This window comes from Salmo trutta, chromosome 27, assembly GCF_901001165.1.
Source record: "Salmo trutta chromosome 27, fSalTru1.1, whole genome shotgun sequence".
In the NCBI taxonomy this organism is placed as follows: Eukaryota; Metazoa; Chordata; class Actinopteri; order Salmoniformes; family Salmonidae; genus Salmo; species Salmo trutta.
Window position 1 is genome coordinate 18,707,005 of NC_042983.1, and position 9,318 is coordinate 18,716,322.

At 38.0% G+C, this 9,318-nt stretch overlaps 1 long non-coding RNA gene across 2 annotated transcripts; it reads left to right on the plus strand.

Moving 5' to 3' along the window:
• The first annotated feature begins 818 nt into the window (after positions 1 to 818).
• LOC115164504 (uncharacterized) lies at positions 819 to 3,308 on the plus strand. Of its 2 annotated transcripts, XR_003869937.1 has the most exons (3): positions 819 to 863; positions 1,185 to 1,338; positions 1,865 to 3,308. It is a non-coding gene; the product is annotated as an uncharacterized LOC115164504 (long non-coding RNA). The 2 variants fall into 2 exon arrangements; XR_003869936.1 differs by lacking the exon at positions 819 to 863 and having other exon boundaries at positions 949 to 1,338.
• The last annotated feature ends 6,010 nt before the right edge of the window (positions 3,309 to 9,318 follow it).

The following is a 9,318-nucleotide window of genomic DNA, read 5'->3' on the forward strand; positions in this document are numbered from 1 at the left end:
TATGTGTCAATTGATGAGGAAAAATTTTTTATTTAAGCAATTCTAGAATAAGGCAGTAACGTAACAAAATGTGGAAAAAGTGAAGGGGTCTGAATATTTTCTGTATGAACCGTGAATGTTCCCAATCTGTCCTCTAACATCAAACCTAGTGTATGACTACACTCCTCATCCTCAACATCAACAGCTTTTCCTCTCTCCTCCTGCCTCCCTCACCTTCACCCTCCATGTCAAACTGAATCTGCATCTGCTGCTGTTTTCCCAACTAATGAATTACAAACAGTAGGGGAAAAGCAGGGCATCTCTCTCTGTCTCCCACAACAACACTATTTCCATTTATAATTTCAATTGTTCATTTGCATGAGAAAATTAGACATGCATGATGTTTTTTTGTTTGTTTTTTTGCTTAATTTTTCCACTAATTATAAGCAGCACTGGCACATTATTTACATAAATAATTGTTGTTCCTTCTGTTCACTCTCTCTTTTCTTCCCCTATTTCTTTATCACAGTTGTTTTGGCATTTGTTGTCCGTAGGGGCAATTCTCCTCTGAGAGTGCTTTCTCATCTCCCCTAACTGAAACATCTTGGAACTTGGCATATAGAGCATCTTCACTTGATGTTTGTTGTGCTGTTTTGTTGTCCTTTGTTTAAAATATATTTATTTTTACTCTTTTACAAGTGTTGAGTTGTCCTTTAAAAAATGTATTGTGTCAGGTGCAAACATTATTTTACTTTAAGAAAGAGTATTTCGAAAACATTCTATCAATGGCTTACTGTATAAAGTTAGGCTTACATTCAATCAGATCAAGCATTAACCGGCGTTGGAGCTGTCAAAGCGTTAACTGTGTTGGAGCTGTCAAATCGGTGAGCAGCTGCTCTTGATCATTGTCACAAAGCCACACTGTCCCACTCGTGTTAGAAGTTCAGAACGAGAAAATGTAGGCTATTTAGAAATAATGACGCTCAAATTGAAAAGCATTCAATGAAATTAGGATTTTTATCAGCCTAATTGAGGTGTATAGGTGGTGGGCCGTAGCAAGCTATCTGCATGAGTTTTCGAGATGATAGATCTCTGAAGAGCTGTTTTTTTACATATTGTGTATTTTTATTTCTTCTGAAAACATTTACGTTTCTTGGCAATGTAAATTCTTGCAAATGTTCACAAAATACTTTCATGTTCGCTAGCTGGACAGGCAAACGCCGCGGGGAACTAAACTGTAAACCAATCAAAACTTGTACTATTCATGGTACTATACAATCACGTAATCCGTAACTAATATAGTAGACACCTGGGAATGAAGAGTTCGACAGAGATCTCCGTCTGACGAACTGCTATCAGGTAAATAAGGTTTTATTTATTTGTAATCTATTTCGTTATAGAAACGTGATACCATCAATGCAAGCTGTAAAAGGATTCCCAATTTAGAACACAGCAACCTTAGTAATGTAGTTAGCTTGCTAGCTAGTTACAACAAATAGATATGTTGCTAGCAAGCAGGAGCAGATAGCTTTATCACTAGCTAGCATGTCATTCCGGGACAAGGAGCATTTTAGCTATCAGTTTATTCCAAGTAATAATTTTAAGATTACAAAAATCTATAGGACAAGTAGTGTACATCTACTTCAGTCATCAAGGCAGGACCCACTAATTTCATTCATACAGACAAATAAGACATGTCACATTATCCCTGTCAATAGTTGGAGTAGGATGAAAACATAGCACCCGGCCTCAGACTTTTAGGATGTTCATTTTCTAGCTCACAAATGACATTATTTTGCTGTGATGATTTACAGTATTTTGTTCATTCTTGTCTTTCACTTTTGTGTCACATGATCTGTTTAGCTCTTCTGTGTTCTTCTCCCAGAGATCAACCAAGTGCTATTCACCATGCATGGACTGATTTACTCACCTGTGAGGAGAACCATCCTACTGCAGTTTGAACTTGCCCTGCCGTCACTGTTTACATTTTGGGACCACATATGCATTTGCCTGTTGTCTTTTCTTTGTGGGTTCTGTCTTACACAGTCTAGTGCATTTTAGAGTTGAAGAACACCAACTACAGATACAAGTGCTTGTTTGAGCATTTTGAAGACTAAATTCAATGTAGAATCAGTGTAATAGATTACAGATTATTTTACTATTGTAACAAGTAGTGGTGAGAATTCTATTGTCCTCGTCAGGAGCCCGGACTTTTGCCATAGATGGTAGAGTTCTCGTCTCTGGACCACACAAGCTTCCGTCAGCTACATTGGTGACCAGAGTGGGATCCTTTTGATACGCCTATGGGGTCTGGGCACACAAATGCTCCTAGAGAGAAGGTGGAATACTGAGGCATGCGTTGATGACAGTTCTACAGTCTCCATCAGAGGCCCATGCTTTTGGCACAGATGGTAAAGCTCTCATTTCTGGACTGCAATATTGTAAGATTGTGCCCTCCACAGCAATTGATATACATTCATTAGTAGGTTACGCTATATTTATGTAGCCAGGTGGTAAAAGCGCATAGCTGTATTAATTTATATCCACTAGATGGCACCGTCCCTTTAACAGATTAATTAACAAGGTGTGCCAGCGTTGGATCCAACGTTACTTTAAATGGGTAAATGATACTTTTTATCTTCCTCTTGTACCGGAATCTTATTTTGCAGCATCTGCAATGTATAATAGTTTATTTTGTCATATTTATGCCAGACGGTCATGTTAGCCTGTTGATACTTTCAGATTGCTCTCAGAACCACGTTGTGAAGTTGATGATAACATCATTTGAAGCGTGAGTAATTATCAGAATTACATTCTATTTCGTGTAAAGCTTCAGATTGTTGTATATTGTTTCCTTTTTGAATTGTAATTTATCTGTTGATATGACATTTCCCCCAGTGCAGTATGGGTGAGATGAGGATCTACTGTTCCATGTGAGGTTAGGGCATCACCTGGACAGTGTGTTTGTAAACACTCATGTTGTTTTATGACAAAATGTATTTTTGTTTTACATGCATGAAGTCATTTTTCTCATGGACATCTTGTATTCAGATTTTTGAAATGTTAGAAAGTCCATTCTAACTGTGAACATTGTGGTCTCTGTATTTTCTTGTGTTTTTCTATAGAAAGCAGAGCCACTACAGTTTATGCATTTCACGTTGTACTTATTGTACTCAGATTGTTTTATGCACTTAACTAACAGATTTATTTCACTTGATTGTGATTTGGTCTGAACATTACTTTATGGTGACTTCATCTTATGGTGATTTCCCTTCTATATTATCCTATTTTAAATTTGTGTTTCGACAGAATAAACAACCCCAAATTAGTTTGTCTTGTGCTGGGTTTACTTTCGCCAGGCTACATTTATATACTTCAAATACTGCCTAAGACACCTTTGCTATTTGCCTCTGCACTCAATAAATGGCGCAACATTATTTGTGAAGGTGTTCTTTGTTCGTATGTATATACATTATGGAAAACATGTCTCACACTCAGTCATAGTAGAATAATGGATTGGCAAGACTTTGGCACCATCAACTTTTACGAGGTTAGGAGGAAAATTAATCATTTAAACCATCTAAGTATACTCCCATTCACTGAACATTTAGTATTTGAAACTCAAACATGAATTTACCAACTGCTCACCATGGTATTGGGCAGCTGCTGTTTGAGAACTCATCTGGTTTAGAAATCAAACACTATCTTATTGCACAACACCTTGTACAACTGATTTTAGAGAAGATTGTATTGCAAGGTAAGCTATATGTGTAGGCTATGCCATATGTATTGGCTAATATACATATGCAGCTGTCGCTTTTAAACCTCCATTCGAGCACACATGACACACACATCTTTCTATCTACACTGAAGAAAAATATAAACACAGCATGTAAAGTATTGGTCCCATGTTTCATGAGCTGAAATAAAAAATCCCAGAAATGTTCCAGAAGCACATAAAGGTTATTTTTGTTCAGTATACATGTTTTTATTTGGGTTTCAATGCAAAGTGCTTGAATTATTGTTTCTTTAAGTCTACAGATAGTTATTTGAAATGAGACATATAATCATTCCGATTCAACAATTGAATTAACTGACAGAGAGCCAATGAAACACAAAATTACATTTACAGTAGCTGGCTAGGCTAGTCTGTAACATTGGCCAGCTTTTCATTAATTGTCTAAATGGTTGTGATATGTGGTTGTCCCACCTAGCTATCTTAAGATGATTGCAGTAACTGTAAGTTGCTCTGGATAAGTGTGTCTACTTAAATGACATGTAAAAAATGTTAAATGCATATTTCAAGTGCATTTGAAAACTGATATTTATCTTATTTCAGTCTAGGAGCTAGCTATATCTGTTCCTCTTCATCAGAAAGTAGCTCACATTTTCACAAGAGGCTGTGTTTACATCGTAGATAGAAGCAGACCATTGGCTGCCTTTATCACGAGGGGTATGTACGGAGTTGTGATTGGTTCCAAGTTTAGTAGTTCGGCAAATTTGCCGAGTGTTTAAATATTTTTTTATTGGAAAATTAAACAATTGAAGTTGCCAACAAATGTTATAGTCATCAGAATAATGTTTTACTGTCAGATACAAAAAAATCTGCTTCCTCAACAGAGATAGATCAACTTCACATTTTAAGGCTTTGGTCCATCGCATAGTTGATTACATCTCACATTCCAGTATTAGGACTTCTAAACAAGGCTGCATGGGATTTCTCTTAATGCTACTCCGTGCAGCCAATGGCATTGTCGGCAGGGTAGCCTAGTGGTTAGAGCGTTGGGCTAGCAACCGCAAGGTTGCAAGTTCGAATCCCCGAGCTGACAAGGTATTGAACAAGGCCGTCATTGAAAATAAGAATTTGTTCTTAACTGACTTGCCTAGTTAAATAAAGGTAAAATAAAAAAATTGTCCAAGAGCTGCTTGGGGATTTGACAGTTCTAATGCAGTTCAATCTCTGACACCACCAAAACAACCACCATGTGGATGTCCTGCTAAAGCAGCTCTGATTGAATAGAGTCCAGAGATATAAAAACATAGATTTGGGATGTAAAGGGGGTTGAAATATTTGTGTTTAGTTTTTTTTCTCGTTGTTTTTTATGTTTGTTGTCGTTGTTGTTGTGGTTTAGTATAAGAAGTCAGGGTGCATTGTGGTTAGGGAGCGGTGTGTTTCACAGGTGTAGCTGTGAATTGACCTCCTGCTGTTAACACTCTTCACAGTTCATAATGAACACTACTGACAGTAATTGTAGGCAAGCGGTGCTGTTATGTTATGCCCAACACTTTTACCATGTTATGCACTTCGCAATATAGTCTGTTCATTGATACAGATGTATAGTTGGCTTACATCACATCAATTAATTCCACTGAAATGTGTTTGATCTAGTTACAGTTAAACTCACAGTAACGGGGGAAAGCTTCCCCCCTGGCTCTCCTGATTGAAGCTAAATTGTGGATTAAGTGTTTTGATGGCAAAATAAATAGCAGAGGCCTGGTGCTTTAGCATATTATGTTGTCTGCCATTTATTTTGCCATCAAGAGCATAAGCTAGTCTGAGCATGGGCCCATCGAAAAGACTGTGATCAGCATCATCTTGTTCCACACAAGACATACCTCAATTCCATTATAACTGCTGCTTCCCCCAGCCTGTTTGATTGGGTCCTATGTGGAGCCCTGGTGTAAGGGCCCAGTTTGTTCCAAGTAACAAGGGGGAGGAGAAGTCATTGGGAGCGAGGAGAGAGGGAGCAGAATGTTGAGGGCATGGTTACTTCTAGTTTTAATTAAGGGGGAGTGAGTAGAGTGGATAGGGAGGTGTTGTGAGGGGTGGAGGAGGGCGATCTTCAGAGGCCAATTAATTTGGAATACAAAGCAGCAGAGCAATCTGCTTGGGTTTCTGTCAGGGTGCATGGCTCGCTCACACCGGCCTTGTCTCTGAGGTTTCCAAGATCAAATTAATTTAATGCTCCTCCTCACATCCCCCCACTCTCTCTTTCCTTTGCTCTACCTCTTCCATTCATCTACTGAAACACACATTGCTATTAGAGTTATCTGCTGATCACCAAAGGTCTTGTCTGCACTCCTCTTGGTGTCCACCAAGTACAACAGCACCTTTAAACCACTACTGTCTGACCTGTGTGTTCTCACCAGAGGCCTGCCCAGAACCAACCCCTGGTAGACCAACACTAAGGAGACCAAGGCCCAACCAGACACTGCTAGAGAGGGTCTGTGCCCAGTCTCACTCTGCCTGTCTGTCTGCTGACCCCACAGGAAGCTGGCCCCTACCCACCACCATGCACCCACAGCAACATACAGCCACCTACAGCCAAACACAGCCACACAGAGCCACACACAGCCACCTACAGCCACACAGAGCCACACGCAGCCACACAGAGCCACACAGAGCCACACACAGCCACCTACAGCCACACGGAGCCACACACAGCCACCTACAGCAACACAGATTCACACACAGCCACCTACAGCCACACAGAGCCACACACAGAGCCTGTTTAAAGAGACAGGCCTCTGGGACACCTGGACTCCCACGATAACTAAGGAGAGAGAGATGTTCTGTCATCCAATGCTGAGGATCCCTTTAGGAGCTTTACGACAAGCACCAATCCTCCAAAAATGGTTTTACAATGGAATCCATCCTCTTATAGTTGCACAGTGTTTATGATTGTTTACTATACTGGTAACCTGGGTGACTATTACAACCAGGCTATTAAAAAACTTTGGTGTTGACAGAGACAAAAGAAAGGAGGAAACGGGTGTATCCATGTTCTACTCAGTCCTGATATTCTCAGACCATTGCTTCATTCAGTGTATAGAGTAAAACATGGAAGAGAGGAGAAAAAGAGGAGTGGAAAGGAAGAAGTATGGAGGAGGGAGGTGGAGTTGGAACGTTAATAAGAGCTGGCGCTCCTCTGTGAGATGTTTAATTCATGGTGAGGCTGGCCAGTATAACGTGACTGGCCAGGTAATGATACTGGCCAGCCAATGGGGAGGGGAGACAGAGAGCTGCTTTCTGAAATAGAGTAGAATGTGAGGCTTCAAGGAATCCTTTGTCTCTTAGATCAACAATGGGCACAGCTCTCAATATGCATTCCATTGTGCTCTTTCTCTCCAGAGAAATCTAAAATCAAAATGTCTCTGTCATATGCACAGGATACATGTGGTGTACACAGTACAATTAAATGCTTATTTGCAGGCTCACCTGTCAACAATGCAACCACAACAATAAAATAAAATTGTATTGGTCACATACACATGGTTAGCAGATGTTAATGTGAGTTTAGCGAAGTGCTTCTAGTTCCGACAGTGCAGTAATATCTAACAAGTAATCTAACAATTCCACAACAACTACCTAATACACACAAATCTAAAGGGGTGGAATAAGAATATGCACACACAAGGGTCAAAGACGTATAAGGTTTTCAAAGTAGCAAAAAAATAAAACAGCAATTACGATTCCCTAAAAGGCTTTTTTATGTTCATTGGAGTGTCACCTATGCCCTTCTATTAGTCATATTCAAGAATAAAGCCAATAAATAATTATTGTGATTCATATGAATGTACCCTAGTAAAATGTCATTCAGTATAACACTGTGTTTTTTTATTTATTCAATTTTATGCCAATTTTTCATAATCACAAGGTTATATACCCATGCTTAGACTGGCAGAAATATAACTACCCAGAAAAAATGGCATTATTTTGTTTTGAATACTACATATTTGATGTGTAATGGGTACAACTCAAAATTTGTTGAAGGTTTTTTACAAAAACTTCCTGCCTTACACTGAATAAAATGCAAAAATCAATGAAAATATCTTTCACTTCATCCTTTGAGATTTGTTTTTGTCTCTCTGAGTCAACAAAACAAAGTTATTGTATTTTAATATAAAATACTGGTGTTATACTGTATCACAATATTTTGTTACCCTGAATGACACATATCAAAGGCCCACAAATATTGATTAAATGTGATTCCTTCAGCAATAACAATAATTATCCTATGAACTATTATTAGTAGCAACAATAGTATTTTTCTTTTAGCTATTTGTTAAGTTACAAAACTTTGTAAAAAACAGGATAAGATGTTTAAAATGTACAGGCTAGCTGAACTTAGATCGGTTCCATACTAGAGAGAGAGAGAGAGAGAAATGACCCATACGCCACACATAAAGAACATGGGTTTTACTATGCAACATAGTTTAACTGACACATGAGGTACAATTTAATTCACGTAGGAATAATGTTGTACTTGCACAAGTTGTTCAGGGGGCTGCTTAAAGGAGTTTCCTTCAGTGGATACTGGAGTTAAGTTCATCACCACATTCATTTGTTTGATTTTTTTCACGGTGCCTCCTCTGATTTAATATCATTTCTTTTACATTTTCAGCATCAGATTGTATCATTGTATGGATCAGTGGATGATCAGGGTTGACATCCTTCTTTCTTCTCTGATAGCTAAAAATGAAAATATAATAGTTCGCATCCATTAAATGTTATCAGTAGTCTATTAATAGTAGGCTATACAATGATAACACAATCAACGTTTAAAAGTTAAATCAACTCCCTCTCCCATTCTCTTTCAAACATGTTTTGTTACTATTTCATTGCTAATGTTAATAATTAGCACTTTACTATAATTTGAGCCTGCGGCAACACTTTATGTTGCATTAAGTTGCATTATTACACGATTATTACATGATAGTTAATGTTGTAATTATGCATTGTTACACTATAACTGGTACATTTCTATTCAATGCAGGTACACAAATGCACCTTCAAGATACCTACACAAAATAGCTACATAAAATGCCCATCAAACTACTTCAATTCAAACTTGTACTGTCTCGATTTTTCATAAAGTGCCCCAAATTTGAAGCGGCTATTAAGTAATATAATTCATAATCCATTTTTAATCCATCATTGTGTGTGTGTGTGTGTAATATTATATTAACTAATATAATCTATCAGTTATACCTTAACTGCAGTGCAATAAAACATTAACTACAGTGTAATAGTGTAACTTAATGTTAAATGTTATCCACCAAGCTTTATATGCTATTATGTCCTATTCTGTTGCTGACAGTAGCATGAAACCATGAAAACAATACCTTGCTTTTCTTCTGGCTAGTCTTTCCTCCCTAGCAACTGGATCTGTGTTAATCTTTTGTCTGTGCCGAGCAGCCCTCTCCTTATTAGACAATGGCATCTACTGTATAAAGATAATGTGCCTTGAAATACCTTAAAATGCCATAAAATTGTTTCAAATTATAATATTCAGTATTCATACAACAAGTAAATATGAATTGCATGATTAAATGTTG